The 15961-nt window shown below is 37.4% G+C and overlaps 1 protein-coding gene and 1 pseudogene across 9 annotated transcripts in view; both read right to left on the bottom strand.

Moving 5' to 3' along the window:
* AFG1L (AFG1 like ATPase) overlaps window positions 1-15961 on the bottom strand; it is a 247255-nt gene that overhangs the window by 46363 nt on the left and 184931 nt on the right. The gene's annotated exons all lie outside the window — the stretch shown is intronic.
* LOC119625584 (U2 spliceosomal RNA) lies at window positions 14316-14439 on the bottom strand (annotated as a pseudogene).

Here is a 15961-nt window from a genome sequence, read left to right as displayed (position 1 = left end):
AATTATTTCCAGAGGTTTCAAATCTCACCCTCAAGAAAGATTCACTCACATTCACCACATTACACTTAGTCACCTTTTAGGAAGATGATCAATTGAGAAGAGTTGAAATGATTCTGTCAGCATGTCCTCATCATTTCTCCCTCGTTGTGGTTGACCAAGATTCTGGTCGACCAAGATTCCTGTTTAATAGTTTATTACAAAGGATATCTTAAAAGAAATAAATACGCTGGGCACGGTGGCTCACACCTGTAATCCCAGCACTTTGGGAGGCCGAGGTGGGTGGATCACGAGGTCAGGAGATCGAGACCATCCTCGCTAACACAGTGAAACCCTGTCTCTACTAAAAACACACAAAAATTAGCCGGGCGTGGTGGTGGGCACCTGTAGTCCCAGCTGCTGGGGAGGTTGAGGCAGGAGAACGGCATGAACCCGGGAGGCGGAGCTTGCAGTGAGCAGAGATCGCGCCACTGCACTCCAGCCTGGGTGACAGAACGAGACTCTGTCTCAAAAAAAAAAAAGAAAAAGAAAGAAATACACAGCCAGATGAAGAGATACATACAATGACCTCTGCAAGGGTCCTTAGCACAAGAGTATCTGTCCCCCTGGAGTTGGGCTGGGCCACCCTCCTAACATGTGAATGAGTTCTTGTTCATGTTCCTGTCAATCTCCTCCTGTTAGGTTATCTCAAACAACACTCTCATGTACAGCTGGGAGGAGTATAAAAATAGTACCAGATTTCAGGTAAACAGATAATATTTAATGAAAGTACTAAAAATGTGTATGTTTTTATGAAATATGAAACTCAAAGAAATTTTACCTATGGACATAATAATGGTTAACTACTACAAGGATGATCACTGTAATACTGTTCCTAGCATCACAAAAGTGAAAAAGAAATGTCTCACAATGGGGAATTTGGTTAAGTACATTTGGATATACTTATACAACGGAACAGTAAGCAGTTCTGTAAGTGCAATATTTCCCTCTTGTCCTAGAATTACAATTAAGCCACAAAGTTGATAGTTAGAGTGCTAAGTATCCCCCAACTTTCTAAAGAGAGCTGCCAGTGAGCCACCCAGTGCCAACAGCCACTAGGTCTAGACTTCTGCCCTCATGGTTATATAAGCAGTGCCACTTCTATTGCCACCCCTCCTCCACCATCTCCTGTTATACCCCACAACACAGTGTCTTTATAAGGAGGGGGAAATGGAACAACAGTCACTAGCCTTTGGGTATAGTATGTGTGATAAGAGCCTTTCCCTCCCTTCCCCTTGGGAAGGAAGAGGATGACTTATCCTCCGCAAAGGCAAGTGATGGGGGAAGTGTTCTCTAAGAGAATGACTTGGAAAGATTAGGGAGCCTAGAAGAAGGAACGACTCGCATTGCTTTCCTTACTTGGATGAGCAGAACTTTAATTGATGGGAAACGAGAAGGTGAGAGGCAGAGTACAGAGCCAAAATGAAGCAGACCAGTTCTCACCAAAGAACTCTCCAAAGGCTTGCCACTAGCAGATACATTTGAATATTTAGGTAAGGAGTTAGGCTGCAAACAGGGGTATCTGTTTGAAAATAAGGTAAAGACAGTTCCTTAGATGCCCTCCTTCTACTTGGATAGCCAGATTCCTGCCCCCCTCCACTGCAGCAGAAACTGGCAAGTCTTGAATTGTAATTAGGGGAAACAAGTCAGGCTGACAGGACCAGGGGAAAGCAAAAAGAGAAAGCAGTTAAGTCTGCCTTTCTTGATGGTCCAGGACACATACTCCTGTGCAAATAACTCACAATCTTCCTGTGCCCAGCTATCACCAGACACTCAGTAGATAGAAAAATGCAAGTTAGTTCACTGCAACCTTGGCATTATCACTGCACAAAACCCTCTTCAGCACACAGTACAAGTACCATCTTATAAAATCCCCAGCAAACCTGTGTCTCCTTGCAGCCACCTCCTTTCTTGCTGACCTGCCTGTTGCACCCTTACAACGTATTTTCATACTTTCACTAATACATTTGCCTTTCTTTACCCACAACTGTCTTCTTACCACTCACACCACCAGCCAGACAGTCATTACCTATAACAGTAAGTAGCAGCTGGGGTAGATTTAACAATGAAGAAAAAGGGAGAGATAGCATACTGAAAGCCTACATTAAAATTTTCTTTTCTTTTTTTTTTTTTAAATGTCCCTTGAGTTGTATAAAATTCCACATATTAAATAGTGTAACTAACAACCTGTACCTTTTCAGCATCCAGAATCCTACCAGCAAAACTTCTATCCCAGGAATTAGAAAGATTCACCTTTGGAGGAAACTGAACCACCAAAAGAAAGACTTACAGATATTCACATTTGGAGTTATCCAATGAAAAACATGACCAGACACCTTATCACCCTCCAGTGAAGCCCACCAATCAATAAAACTCTGCTTATGCACTCAGAACTTCTGATCAGCTTTTTAATGCCTCATTCTTACATGTGAATGGACAACCAAGTATTTCTATAGCTAAAAGACAAAGACCAAAATAAAGACATTTTTAAAAGGATCTTGGAGGAAGCAAAGAAAAAAACAAGAGAGCAGAAAGGGAAGAACACACTATAATATGCTTGGAGAGAATAAGTAAGATATTGCACCCATAAGACAAAGAAGAACACTGTAAACCAAAAGAACAACAAAGGCATAAGGAAGAGCTCTAAATAGGACTGCTAGATCCAAAATGCAGGAAAAGGATGGAAAAAAAAAAGTTGAGGTCATATCAGAAAATAGAACAAAAAGACCAAAAATAAATAAATAAATAAATAAGGAAAATAGAAGAGAAAACAAAAGAACATTAGAAGATCAATTCACAAGGTTCAGTTCAATTCACAGACTTCAGGAGGAGTTCCGGAGAATATGAGGTGGGGTGGAGGGGTGGGTAGAAGAAAAGAATCAGAATAAAATTGACTTTCCTAGAACTCCAGGACATGACTTTCTAAAGTTGACAGGGTTCAATGAATACCCAGCACAAAGAATGGAAAAAAGCTCCATTCCAAGGCATATCCTTATGCAATTTCAGGAAACCAGGAACAAAGAGACTATTCTAAAAACTTCAAGAGGAAAAAACAGGTCAAATATAAAAGGTCAAGAAACAGATTCACATCCAACTTTGTAACAGCAATAATGGAAGCTCAAAGATAATGGTATAGTGTCTAAAATATTCTAAGAGAATATTATTGTGTGTGACAACCATGATCAAACTATTAATCAAGTAAAATAAATACATTTTTTGGACATGTGAGTTTTCAAAATATGTATTTCCCATGTACCCTTCTCAGGATGATACTCAAGGGTGTGTTCTATTTAGAACAAGGGAGAAGAGTTCTGTTTCTAATAGGACCAAGTTGGCTCTGCTTCAACCAACCCTCTCTGTTGATAACAACTATATGTAAACTCTGGAAAAATATAAAAACAGGCATCTGAAGGCATGGGACAGTGGACAGAAGTGAACAGATTCTGGTGGGGTGCTGACACTTGGGAGAAGGGACAAATATGGGGTTAGGTACCCAGTTTTACAGTTTTCAGACTGAAGACAGTGCAGTAAGTACTGCTCAGGTCAACTAAAACTCCAATAGAAAACCTGCAGCCCTTCTGGTATGAATGACCAGAGGAAAGTTCAAAGTTGGGGAATCCCAGAAAACATATTCCCAAATTCCCAATAGATACTAACCTTAAAAAAGTCCTGAAACCGTAAGTTATTTGTATTTATTACATTTTATGTGTTTTTAAACAATAATGCATGCCCATAATAATAGTGAATCATTTCTCTACCATAGGGTTATACTAAAAGGTTCAGTAGTTTTCTGTAAAATAACAGCATAATAATAAATGCATGGCTTATCACTATTATAAATCAATGTAGTGTAACAAGATTATATATTACAATAACATGTAAAAGTGATCTCTACCTGATACAGACACGCAAAGTGGAAAACATAAGACCATTAACACAAAATAAATGCTAAGTAAAATTTACTTTAAAATGTAAGTACCCAGTGGCTCACACCCGTAATCCCAGCACTTTGGGAGGCTGAGGTGGGCAGATCACCTGAGGTCAAGAGTTTGAGACCAGCCTGGCCAATATGGTGAAACTCCATCGCTACTAAAAATACAAAAAACTAGCTGGGGGTGGTAGTGGGCACCTATAATCCCAACTACTCGGGAGGCTGAGGCAGGAGAATCATTTGAACCTGGAAAGCAGGAAGTTGCAGGGAGCCAAGATCATGCCATTGCACTCCAGCTTGGGCAACAAGAGCGAAACTCTGCCTCAAAAAAAAAAAAAAAAAAAAGTAAGTAACTCAAATATTTAATATGTAAAAGTTATTATTTTTAAAATTAAAGACTTCTGAAACATAATGCATGAATTATCCTATCTGACAGTCCTGATCTTTGCTGGTGGACGAATATTCTAGACATAGGAAAATTATTTCATTTTGCACTGACATTGGTCAAATCTCTGCGACTGCATCTTAAATCAATTTCAAGTTGGGTATAAGTACATATTGCTTCATACAAGCTCATTTCCCTTATTCACATGTATCTGACTTCTCTCACTCAACATTATGTTTGTGAGATTCATCTATATTGATGTGTGTAGAAGTAGTTTGTTTATTTTTGTCACTGTATTGTATTGCATAAAAATATCACAATTTATTATCATTTTACCGGTGATGGGTGCATTTGTCTGCTAGGGCTGCCATAACAAAATACCACAGACTGGGTGGCTTAAGCAACATATATATACATATATTTTTTTTTCTTCTTCTTCTCACAGTTCTGGAGGCTAGATAGAGGCCAAGATCAAGGTGCTGCCAGGATCGATTTCTGGTGAGGGCTCTCTTTCTGGCTTGCAGATGGCTGCCTTCACTGTGTCCTCACATGGCCTTTCTTTCCTCTGTGTGCACATACTCCTGGGGTCTCTGCCTTTTCTTATGAAAGCACCAGTCCTATTGGATTAAGGCCCTATCTTTACAACTTCAGTTAATCTTAGGTACTTCCTTAAAGGCCCCTATCTCCAAATATAGTTCCACTGGTGTAAGGGCTTCAACCTGTGAATTTTGGGGGACACAATTCAGTCCATAACAATGAGCATTTGTGTAGTTTACATTTTGGGGATTCTGTGAATAGTGCTACTATGAACATTCTAGTACATTCCTTTTGGTAAACTCATATATACATGTCTGTTGGGCATATGGCTAGAATTGCTGCTTATGGGGTATACCTATTTTCAGTTTAGGAGATGTTGCCAGTTTTCCAATTGGTTGTAGCAATTTATATTCCCACCAGTGATACAAAAAAAGTTCCATTTTCTCCATTTCTTGCCAATACTTGGCATTTTCCATCTCTTCCATTTTAGTGGATATGGTGGATAAATTATAAATGACTTCAACATAAGTTGCCTCAAGTTTATATTTTAACAAGGATGGGGCATAAAAACACAAATATAATTTAATTAACAAAAGACTTAATCCATAGTGTAGTGACTCATGCCTATAGTTCCAGCTACTAGGGAGGCTGAGGCAAGAGGATCACTCGAGCCCAGGAGTTTGAGACCAGCCTGGGCAACATATGTTTTAAAGTGTTAAACATAATACTTTTAAAAAGTTAAATTAAAAATAAAAGAACTAATTAATTAAAAATAAAATAATCTAGAAACATTTTCTCAATTGTCATGATACGCATAAAATTTTAAAACCTGTGCTTCAAGATATCTTCACTTTTTAAAGTAGGAAATTTTAAGAACATAACTTTATTGTAAAACCTTTAGCAGCAGCAGCAGCAGTGACTCTATGACTCTAGGGCCCTCTTGTTAGTTCTGTAGTGAAACCATTTAAAAAGATAGCAACATCACCTTACACTAAAAATCTGTATTCAGAAATATATCCATGCTTGTGAGGCTCCAAACAAGGATCAGGATCATCCCATTTTTAAAACTCTGGTATTTGGGACATAAGACCTAAGGTCAGCAACAAGCCTATATGAAAAACAAATGTACAAAAAAAAAAAAAAAAAAAAACAAACGCAAGGATATAGATTACATAAAAATAAAAACTGATTAAAATTAAACTCAAACTGTAAACATAATTGAAAGACATTCCAGCCTAACCAGTAAAATTTGAGGAAGTAGAGACATCTGGTAGTCAACAGTAGTTGTATGGAAAGACCACAGCATGAAGACGGCACTGAATTTAACTTTTTTTTTTTTTTTTCAGTGTAAATAAGGAGCTAAATTTAGAGTTTTCTTTTGGGGCTACAAATGTTAATGTTACAATGCTAATGTTATATAACATAGAAGAAAATATCCTGTTCAGCTTTGCATAATTCCATTTTAACCACAAAGAAGAGTATCTTGAGTAATAGCGACCTGGGTAGCATAAAAATGATCAGGCGGAAATCAATAAATTAAGTTCAGATGCTATAAATCATCTCCCCTTTCTTCTCCTAAGGAGAGATAGACACTGAATAAAGATAATTTAAGTGACTTCCTTTAATTCCTGTGAAACAGCTCCATTCTGAGTAATTGCCCCATCAGCGGGATGCTACTATAAAGCAGGCCTTTGTGCAGATAATGCAAAATAGAAAGTCTACCCACAGATAAACAAAAGTTGATCACAGTAAAGAAATTGAAGTCGTTTCTGATGAAGAAGCAGAGTCACTCTTTTCAAGTGTTTTTGTTTTTTGTTTTTTGAGGGGAGGGGGTTGGGAGGTAGGGTTGAGGAGCAAAGCTCAACAGAAGATAGGCTCTTTTTTCTTTTGTTGTGCAATGCCCTGATAAAACCCATCCATTTCATTGCTTCTGTCACCTTTTGTTAAACTCAGAAACTGCAGCGGAGGGGCAGGTTCCTATTTTCTATTGAGTAGTACCACTGTGTCTTTAAGTCAGAAAAACCCTGGAATCGACCACTGTTCAGTTGCCAGGAAATTTGGCATCAACTCCTACAGGAATCCTGTGAGTACAGTACCCTGGATGAAAAGCCTGAGTGCTTTGGGAGTATGAGAATCATGATTTATTTTTCCATATTAAATTAGTGAACAGAGAGGAAAGTAACCAAGTCATTTCCATTTTGAGAAAAATTCTACAGCTAAAATCAGGCATTCAACATAAAACTTAGACTCAAAGAAACAGAACATGTCAAAAAAGACTTTATTATTGCTGGATCATTTGAAATTCTCAACGAAAATTCCAAAACACTTGGGGGTTTCTGGAAGAGGGTCACGCATGAATTTAAATGGAAATTAATTTCTTCAAGAACCTCCTACTTCATTAGGATTGACTCAAGGGAACAGAATGCTACCCACACTTTGCTTCTTTATCCCTTTTCAAAAATCAACAGCTTGTTAAGGTATCAACAAGTAGAATAGGGTTGGCTTTCCTTAGTCCCTCTCTCTCCATGTTCTCTATTCCAGAGAGCCAAAGTTGATTCGACGCAGAAATTTCCCCTTCCTCTTGGAGTTCCTTGCCAAACTTCCCTGGCAGTGAGCCTTCTCACTCTACTGATTGCCTGTGCATTCATGCTGTACAGCTCTTTGTCCTCAAACCAAACATAATCTGGGGCTGGAGGCAGGTCTAAAATTAAGTTGGTTTATACTTGCCTTAATATAAAACAGACTTGGTTGCATTTCAAATCCTGTAGGTTTGTTTTACATAACGAAATCAGTTGTTAGAATGGATTTTGCCTGAGTATTTATCTTCTCAATCACTCAAAGGCTTAACTGACTGTTCAGAGATCCATTTCAGTCTCTAAATTTCCCACCCTTCTCAATCACCTGGAGAGTAACTTACCTGGTTCCATTAATCTTGACCTGTACATTAGGCAGAAAGTGGTATCTAGCACCTTTGGCTCTCAAATTCCAGACCTTCACCTCCTCTTCTCAGCCACAAACTCCCATATAAAATTTCTATCAAATCCATATATTGTGTTTTTCCCCAAATAAATCAGTGCCATAACATCTAGAATTGCAACTTGATAGACATAAAAATACTTCTTTTTAAAATGGAATTTCAGAAAGGCTATAATGATTGAGAATTAAAAAAAAAAAAAAAAAAAAGAGGGAGAAGAAGTTGGAGAGTAAAAAGCTCTAACTCCTTTTTAGGAGAAAAAGATAGTCACATCCACTGGGGAAAGAGAAAGGGAATTTTTTTTTTTTTTTTTTTTTTGACAGAGTCTCACTCTGTCACCCAGACTGGAGTGCAGTGGCATGATCTCAGTTCACTGTAACCTCTGCCTCGCAGGTTCAGACGATTCTCCTGCCTCAGTCTCCTGAGTAGCTGAGATTACAGGCGTGCACAACCACACCTGGCTAATTTTTGTATTTTTAGTAGAGACGGGGTTTCACGAGGTTGGCCAAGCGATCTTGAACTCCTGACCTCAACTGATCCGCCAGCCTCAGCCTCCCAAAGTGCTGGCATTACAGGCATGAGTCACCGCACCCGGCTGAGGCCAGGGAGTTTTAATGGCTAAAAATGAACACAGCAAATAACTAAAGACCTAGGGTTTTTGCCAGATCGGCTTTTCTTATGCAGCGGATAGATCTTCAGTTATCACTGTGATCTATTTGAAGATTAAATAACACAATGAAAATTCTAAACAAACCTAAAAACCCTCTTCTGTATTTTTATATGTATAAGAATACATATTATCTACTCATATACACATTATATATATACACAGTATTATTTACACTCTACTAGATGACTGTGGCCATACAATTGGATATTTTGTCAATGTATTTAGCTGGATATAGTGGGCCAGCTCCATTCTGGTTCTCCTGCTGGAAAACGAACACTATTCAGTAAAGGAACAGGAGATAAAAGACATACTAAACTGACTGGTAGAACCTGATACTGAAGTCCCTACTAGATGGACTTCTTTTTTTGCTGTACCACTTCGTAGGTGCTGTTTCAAATAGTGAAATTAATTTCTAATTCAGTAGTCTTTGAGTTAATGCAAGATTAATTAAGATGTAGATGGACATCTAAATTATATCAAATGTACAATTTTGTGATTTGGGGGTGGTTTGTTGGTTTGTTTGTTTGTTTGTATTTTGAGACAAGGTCTCACTCTGTAACCCAGGCTGGAATGCAGTGGCACAATCATGGCTCATAGCATCCTCGACCTCCTGGGTTCAAGCGATTCTCCCACCTCAGCCTCTCAAGCAGCTGGGACCACAGGCACACAACACCAAGCCCAGTTAGTTTTTTTAACCTTCGTAGACATGAGGTCTCTACATGTTGCCCAGGTTGGTCTCAAATTCCTGGGCTCAAGCAATCCACCCATCTCAGCCTCTCAAAGTGCTGGAATTATTGGCATGAGCCACTGCACTTAACCTTTTGTGATTTTTTTTTTTTTTTTTTTTTGAGACTGAGTCTTGCTCTGTCACCCAGGCTGGAGTGCAGTGGCACAATCTCAGCTCACTGCAAGCTCCACCTGCCAGGGTCACACCATTCTCCTGCCTCAGCCTCCCGAGTAGCTGGGACTACAGGCACCTGCTACCACACCTGGCTAATTTTTCTATACTTCTAGTAGAGACAGGGTTTCACCGTGTTAGCCAGGATGGTCTCGATCTCCTGCCCTCGTGATCCGCCCACCTCGGCCTCCCAAAGTGCTGGGATTACAGGCATGAGCTGCTGCACCTGGCCAGCCTTTTGTGATTTTCAATAGACATAAAAGAATTTTTTTAAACAGTCTACTTGGGCTGGGCACAGTGGCTCATGCCTGTAATCCTAGCACTTCGGGAGGCTGAGGCAGGTGGATTGCTTGAGGGCAAGAATTTGAGACCAGCCTGGGCAACACAGTAAAAACCCATCTCTGCCAAAATAAACACAAAAATTAGCTGGGCGTGGTGGCACGTGTCTGTAGTCCCAGCTACTCAGTAGGCTGAGGTGGGAAAATGGCTTAAGTCTAGGAGAAGGAGGCTGCAGTGAGCTGAGATGGCACCACTGCACTCCAGCCTGGGCTACTACTGAGCCAGACCCTGTCTCAAAAACAAACAAACAACAGCAAGAAACAACCTACTGGATCATGTCCTATAAAGTATAAAACAAAAAGTTGTTGTTTTGTTGTTGCTTATAATATACAGCTGTAAGTGTACAACAGGGCTTTACTCATTCATAAAATATCAACAGGAGTTCTTATGACAAACATACTACTGTGCATCTACTTTTGAGAACCAACTATATTTCCCCACCATAGAGCCCTTTCCCCTCCCAGGTGTTCTTTGAGCACAGATTCATTACCATTACTGATCATCTACTTATCAAAAACACATAGCAACACACAATGCTTTGAGACATTACAATTTGAATACTTCATACTTCTCATAGCAATAAATAGTTCTTCACTAAGAAAGTAACAAAAATACAGGGAAAAAAGTATTGAAAAAATTAAAATGTTATTTAAAAAAGAGTCAGATTTAGCCCCAGCTACATGAGAGGCTGAAAGGCTGAGACAGGAGGACTTTTTTTGTTGTTGTTGCTGTTGTCGTTGTTGTTGAGATGGAGTCTTGCTCTGTCACCCAGGCTGCAGTGCAGTGGCGTGATCTCGGCTCACTGCAAGCTCCGTCTCCCAGGTTCATGCGATTCTAACCTGCCTCATCCTCCCAAGCAGCTGGGACTACAGGTGCCCACCACCATGCCTGGCTAATTTTTTTTTTTTTTTTTTGTATTTTTAGTAGAGACGGGGTTTCACTGTGTTAGCCAGAATGGTCTCGATCTCCTGACCTTCTGATCCACCCACCTCGGCCTCCCAAAGTGCTGGGATTACAGGCGTGAGCCACTGCACCTGGCCAGGAGGACTTCTTGAGCCCAGGAGTTTGAGACTATCCTGGGCAACATAGTGAGACCTTGTCTCAAAAAATCAAAAAACAGAAAAACACTTAATGTAAAAGACAGCAGTAAAGGAAGAACAGAGGAGGGAAAATGAAACAGGAAACAAAGAAAACAAAAAGTAAAAAGCAAATGTAAATTTAATTCCATCAATAATAACATAATTTCCAAATGAATTAAACAATTCAATCAAAAAGCAGAGACTGCCACATTGGATAAAAAAAGACCCAACTATATGCTGTCTACAGGAGACAGCTTTTAGATTCAGAGATACAAATAGACTCCTGATGTTTTTCTATTCTATTTCATTAATTTCTACTAATCTTTATTATCTACATCTCCTTTAAACTAAAGGTTCCCTATCATCTCTCTCTCTTTTTCTTATTTATTTGTTAAAGAAGTAATTGATTTATGTCATTTAAAACTGCATCTTGATAAGCTATAAAATAAATTTTAAAAATAAGTATAATACCCTATCACACCTAACAAAGTTAACAATAATTCCTCAGTGTCAATGAAACATCCTGTAGTATTTGCATTTTTTTTATTGTGCTGTAGGTTTTTTTGTTGTTTTGTCTTTGTTTTCATTCTGATAGTTGGTGTGATTCAGGATCCACATAAGGCCCATGCGCTGTAATTGGTTGATATGTTTCTATGTCTCCTTTAAACTAAAGGTTCCCTATCCATCTCTCTCTTTTTCTTTTTTATTTGTTGAAGAAGCAATTGATTTATGTCATTTAAAAAATCTACAGTCTACATTTTGATGGATGTATTCCTGTGATGTTATTGAACATATTCCATTGCCCCTATATTTCCTATAAATGGATAAAATTCAGGTCTCATTTTGTAGCAATTATTATAGAATTTTTTATCATTAACTAGATCCATTAAACTATGAGTGTTTTACAAAATGGTGATATTCTAATTCTATTCTAATTCTCTCAAGATTTTTTCAATTGCTACCCAGAAAACTTTTATAAAGAGAAGCTTGCCCTCATCAACTACTTTGTTATACTATGGATCAGTTATTTTAAAACAGGCAGGAAAAAATATTTGATTCTTTCCTTTTACTACCAATTTTTCAGAATAAAGGTCTAGACATTTTCACTTCTGGCCATGATGGAATAACAGGGCCCAGAGTTACCTATCTGCCATAAACAACTAGAAACGATCTAAAATATATGAAACAATGGTTTGCAGACACTGGATAACAAAAAGCACAGTACAGCAAACCCCAGCAAAGGGAAACAAATCAGTTTAGCCTCAATTTACTGCCTGGTGAGTTTCCAGACTTCAGGAGTAGGGACACAAACAAAGCTCAGCATTTGGGAGGTTGAGAAAATGGAATTCAGCATTTGGGGAGGCTAGTGCAGCTAGAATTTGCAAGGTATAATATTGGAAAAAAAAGATATAGAGACAGAAGTCCAGTGATCTGCAGAGGGCTTCCCTGAGTCTTTAGCTGAGTACTAATCTGTGTATGCCTAAGAAGCAACTACTTGAAATGGTGAGGTGGGAAAGGACTCACTGGAATCACAAAGCATTACCCCTGGAGCTCATAAATGGTCAGGAATAGTTTATGTTCCCTCTAGTCAGAGTAGAAAGTCCTACTAAAGTATAGTGTATAAGGTGGAACTCTCAGAAGGATATTGCTTCAGGAATAACTAGGCCTAGAATAAAGGCACTCTGGTTCTACTTTACAAAGCCTAGCCTCAAGAGGATAAAATTGTTTCCAAGTAACTTAACTGTGTGCCAGAACACAGTCCTAAAATACTTAAAGGAATACAAAAACTCTAGTACCAAACAATATAAAATTCACAATATCTGAAATGCAATTTAAAAAACAAGCATGAAAAGCAGGAAAATCAACTCAAAAAAAGGACAAAAATTGATCAATAGAAACAGACCCAGAAATGACATAGATGATAGTATTAGCAGACAAACACATTAAAACCACAATTATAAATATGCTGCATATGCTCAGTAAGGTAGAGGAAGGCATGAGTATAAGAACAAACAAAGAAGATATAAAAAAAGAAACCTCCCGGCATGGTGGTGTGTGTCTGTAGTCCCAACTACTGGGAGGCTAAGGTGGGAGAATCTCTTGAGTCCATGATCTCAAGACCAGCCTGGGCAACATAGCAAGACCTTGCCTTTTAAAAAAGAAAAGAAAAAAAAAAAGGGAAAGAAACCCAAGTTTAGCATTTAACAAGGAAAAAAGCCACCTCTAATATGGACAAATACACTGGATTATAATTAATAGCAGATTAGACACTGCAAAAGAAACTACGCAAAATGAAACACAAACACAGGAAGAGAAAAAGAATGAAAAAAGTGAATAGAGCATCAGAGAGCTGTGGAATAATATAAAGAGGTCTAATGTAAGTGTAACTGGAGCTCCAGAAATTGAAGAGGAGGGGAAGGGATGGGGAGAAATTGTAAAGAAATAAGAGAAAATTCTCCAAATCAAATGAAAACTATAAACCTACACATCCAAGAAGCACAACCAAATTCAGGCAAAAGAAACATGCTGAAAACCATACCAATGCACATCATAATAAAACTGTTTAAAAACAAGATAAAAATAAAATCGTAGAAGCAGACAGTGATAAGACTTATGTCTTTATGTAGAGAAGGACAAAGAATGACAGTAGATTTCTCATGGAAACAATGCAAGCCAGAAGAGAAGAAAGCTATATCACTAAAGTCCTATAAAACAAAAAGTAGAGGAAAGAAGAAAAAGAGAGGAAGGGAGAAAAGGGGGGAGGAAGGAAGGGAGAAAAGGGGGAAGGAAGAAAGGAAAGCCAGCCAGCCTGTCAGCCTAGAATTCTCTAGCCAGCAAGAATCTTTCAAAAATAAAAGCAAAACAAAAACATTAATATGAGAAAATTCATCACCAGCAGACCACTACTATAAGAAATGTTAAACAGAGTCCTTTAGGAAAAAGATAAATTATATCAGGTGGAAATGTCAATCTATATAACAGAATGAAGAGTACAAGAAATAGTAAATATGTAGGTAAATTATAAGACTTTTTTCTTATTTTAAAAATCTCTTTAAAGGATTATTGACTGTTTAAGCAAAAGTAATGACAATATATTACGGAGTTTATAACTTAAAAAGAAAATAGAGTACTGCATATAATAATATTATATAATAAAATATACAATTACATAATAAAATAACAAAAAAGACAATAAAAGCACAGAGCCCAGGATAGTAAAAATGGAAGTATACTGTAGGTTTTTATGTTATACATCAAGTGGTACACTCTTACTTGAAGGCAAGCTATGATAAGTTAAAGGTGCTTATGCTAAGCCCTAAAGTGACTTTTAAAAGAAAAAAATCAAGGAGGTATAGCTAATAAGAGGTAAAAGGGAATCTTAAAAAAATAACTAATATGAAGTCAGAAAAAGAGGGAAATTGGAAAAAACAACAGATGGGACAATAGAAAACAAATAGCAAACAACATGGATTAACTTTGAAAACATTACGCTAAATGAAAGAAGCCAGGCACAAAGACCATTTCTTATATTATTAAACTGGTAAGAACAGATACTACACTTGATCTTAACCAAAAGGCTGAGAAGTAATATACATCGTATATAGAGTGGCACATTACTTAACAACGGTGATATGTTTTAAGAGTGTTATTAGGTGATTTTGTCATCATGCAATCATGCAGACATGATAGAGTATACTGACACAAACCTAGATGGCATAGCCTGCTACACGCTTGTGCTACACGGTATAGCCTAATGCTCCTAGGCTATAAACCTATACAGCATTTTACTGTACTAAATATTGTAAGCAACTGTAATATAATGGCAAGTATTTGTGTATCTAAACATAGAAAAGATACAATAAAAATACAGTATTATAATCTTATGGGACCACCATCATATCTGTGATATGGTCCATCATTGGCTAAAATATTACTATGCAGTGTGTGACTATATTACATCTTATGTGATTCCATTTATATGAGATATATGGAAATTCCATAGAGACGGAAGGTAGATTGACAGAGGGTAGAGGGGTGAGAGGTATGACTGCTAACAGTTATGGGTTTCTTTCTGGGGTGATAAAAATGTTCTGAAATTAGATAGTGGTGATGGTAGTACAACTCTAAATATACTAACAAACCACTGAGTTATAGACTTTAAAAGGATGAATTGTATCTCAATAATTTTTTTCTAAAAAGTACAAAAAAAAAAAACCAAACAAGTAGCAAGATAGTATATTTAAACCCAGCCATATCAACAATCGCATCAAGTGTAAATGGTTTAAATATCCCCAATTAAAAGAAAAAGATTGTCAGATTGCATAAAAAATAAATACCCAAATACATGTTGCCAACAAGAAACCCATTTTAATATAAAGACACAGATAGGCTGAAAGTAAAAAGATGAGAAAAGATATATCATGCAAACCCTAATTTTTAAAAAGCTGAAGTGGCTACATTAATATTAAGCATAGAGATTTTAGAGAAAGGAATATCACCAGGAACAATGAGGTTCATTTCATAATGATGAAGAGGTCAATTCATCAAGAGAACATATCAATCCTAAACATTTATGTACCTAATAATAGAGCTTCAAAATACATGAAGCAAAACCAGACAGAACTGTAAGAGGAAATAGAAAAATCCATAATTATACTTGGAAATTTCAGCACCTCTTTCTCAATAATTAATAGAAAAAGTAGACAAAAAATCAGTAAGAATATAGGAGATTTGAACAACCCTATCAACCAACTTGACCCAATGGCATTTAAAGTACACACTACTAACAATAGCAGAATACATAATCAAGTGCATGAGAAACTTGTTCCAAGATGCATCATATTCTGGGCCATAAAGCAAGCCTCAATAAATTCAAAAGGATTCAAATCATACAACACAGACTCTGTAACCATAATTAGTTAAATTTGGGAATCATTAACAGAAAGATGTATTAAAAAAAATCACCAAACGTTTGGAAAATAAATAACACACTTTTAATAACCCATGGGTCAAAAAATAAATCACGAGAGAAAACATGACATAATAAAACGTGTGAGATGCATCTAAAGTAGTAAAGAGAAATTTATAGTTTTAAAATGCTTATGTAAGAGC

Source organism: Chlorocebus sabaeus, chromosome 13, assembly GCF_047675955.1.
Source record: "Chlorocebus sabaeus isolate Y175 chromosome 13, mChlSab1.0.hap1, whole genome shotgun sequence".
In the NCBI taxonomy this organism is placed as follows: Eukaryota; Metazoa; Chordata; class Mammalia; order Primates; family Cercopithecidae; genus Chlorocebus; species Chlorocebus sabaeus.
This window is presented reverse-complemented; position numbering and strand designations above follow the sequence as displayed.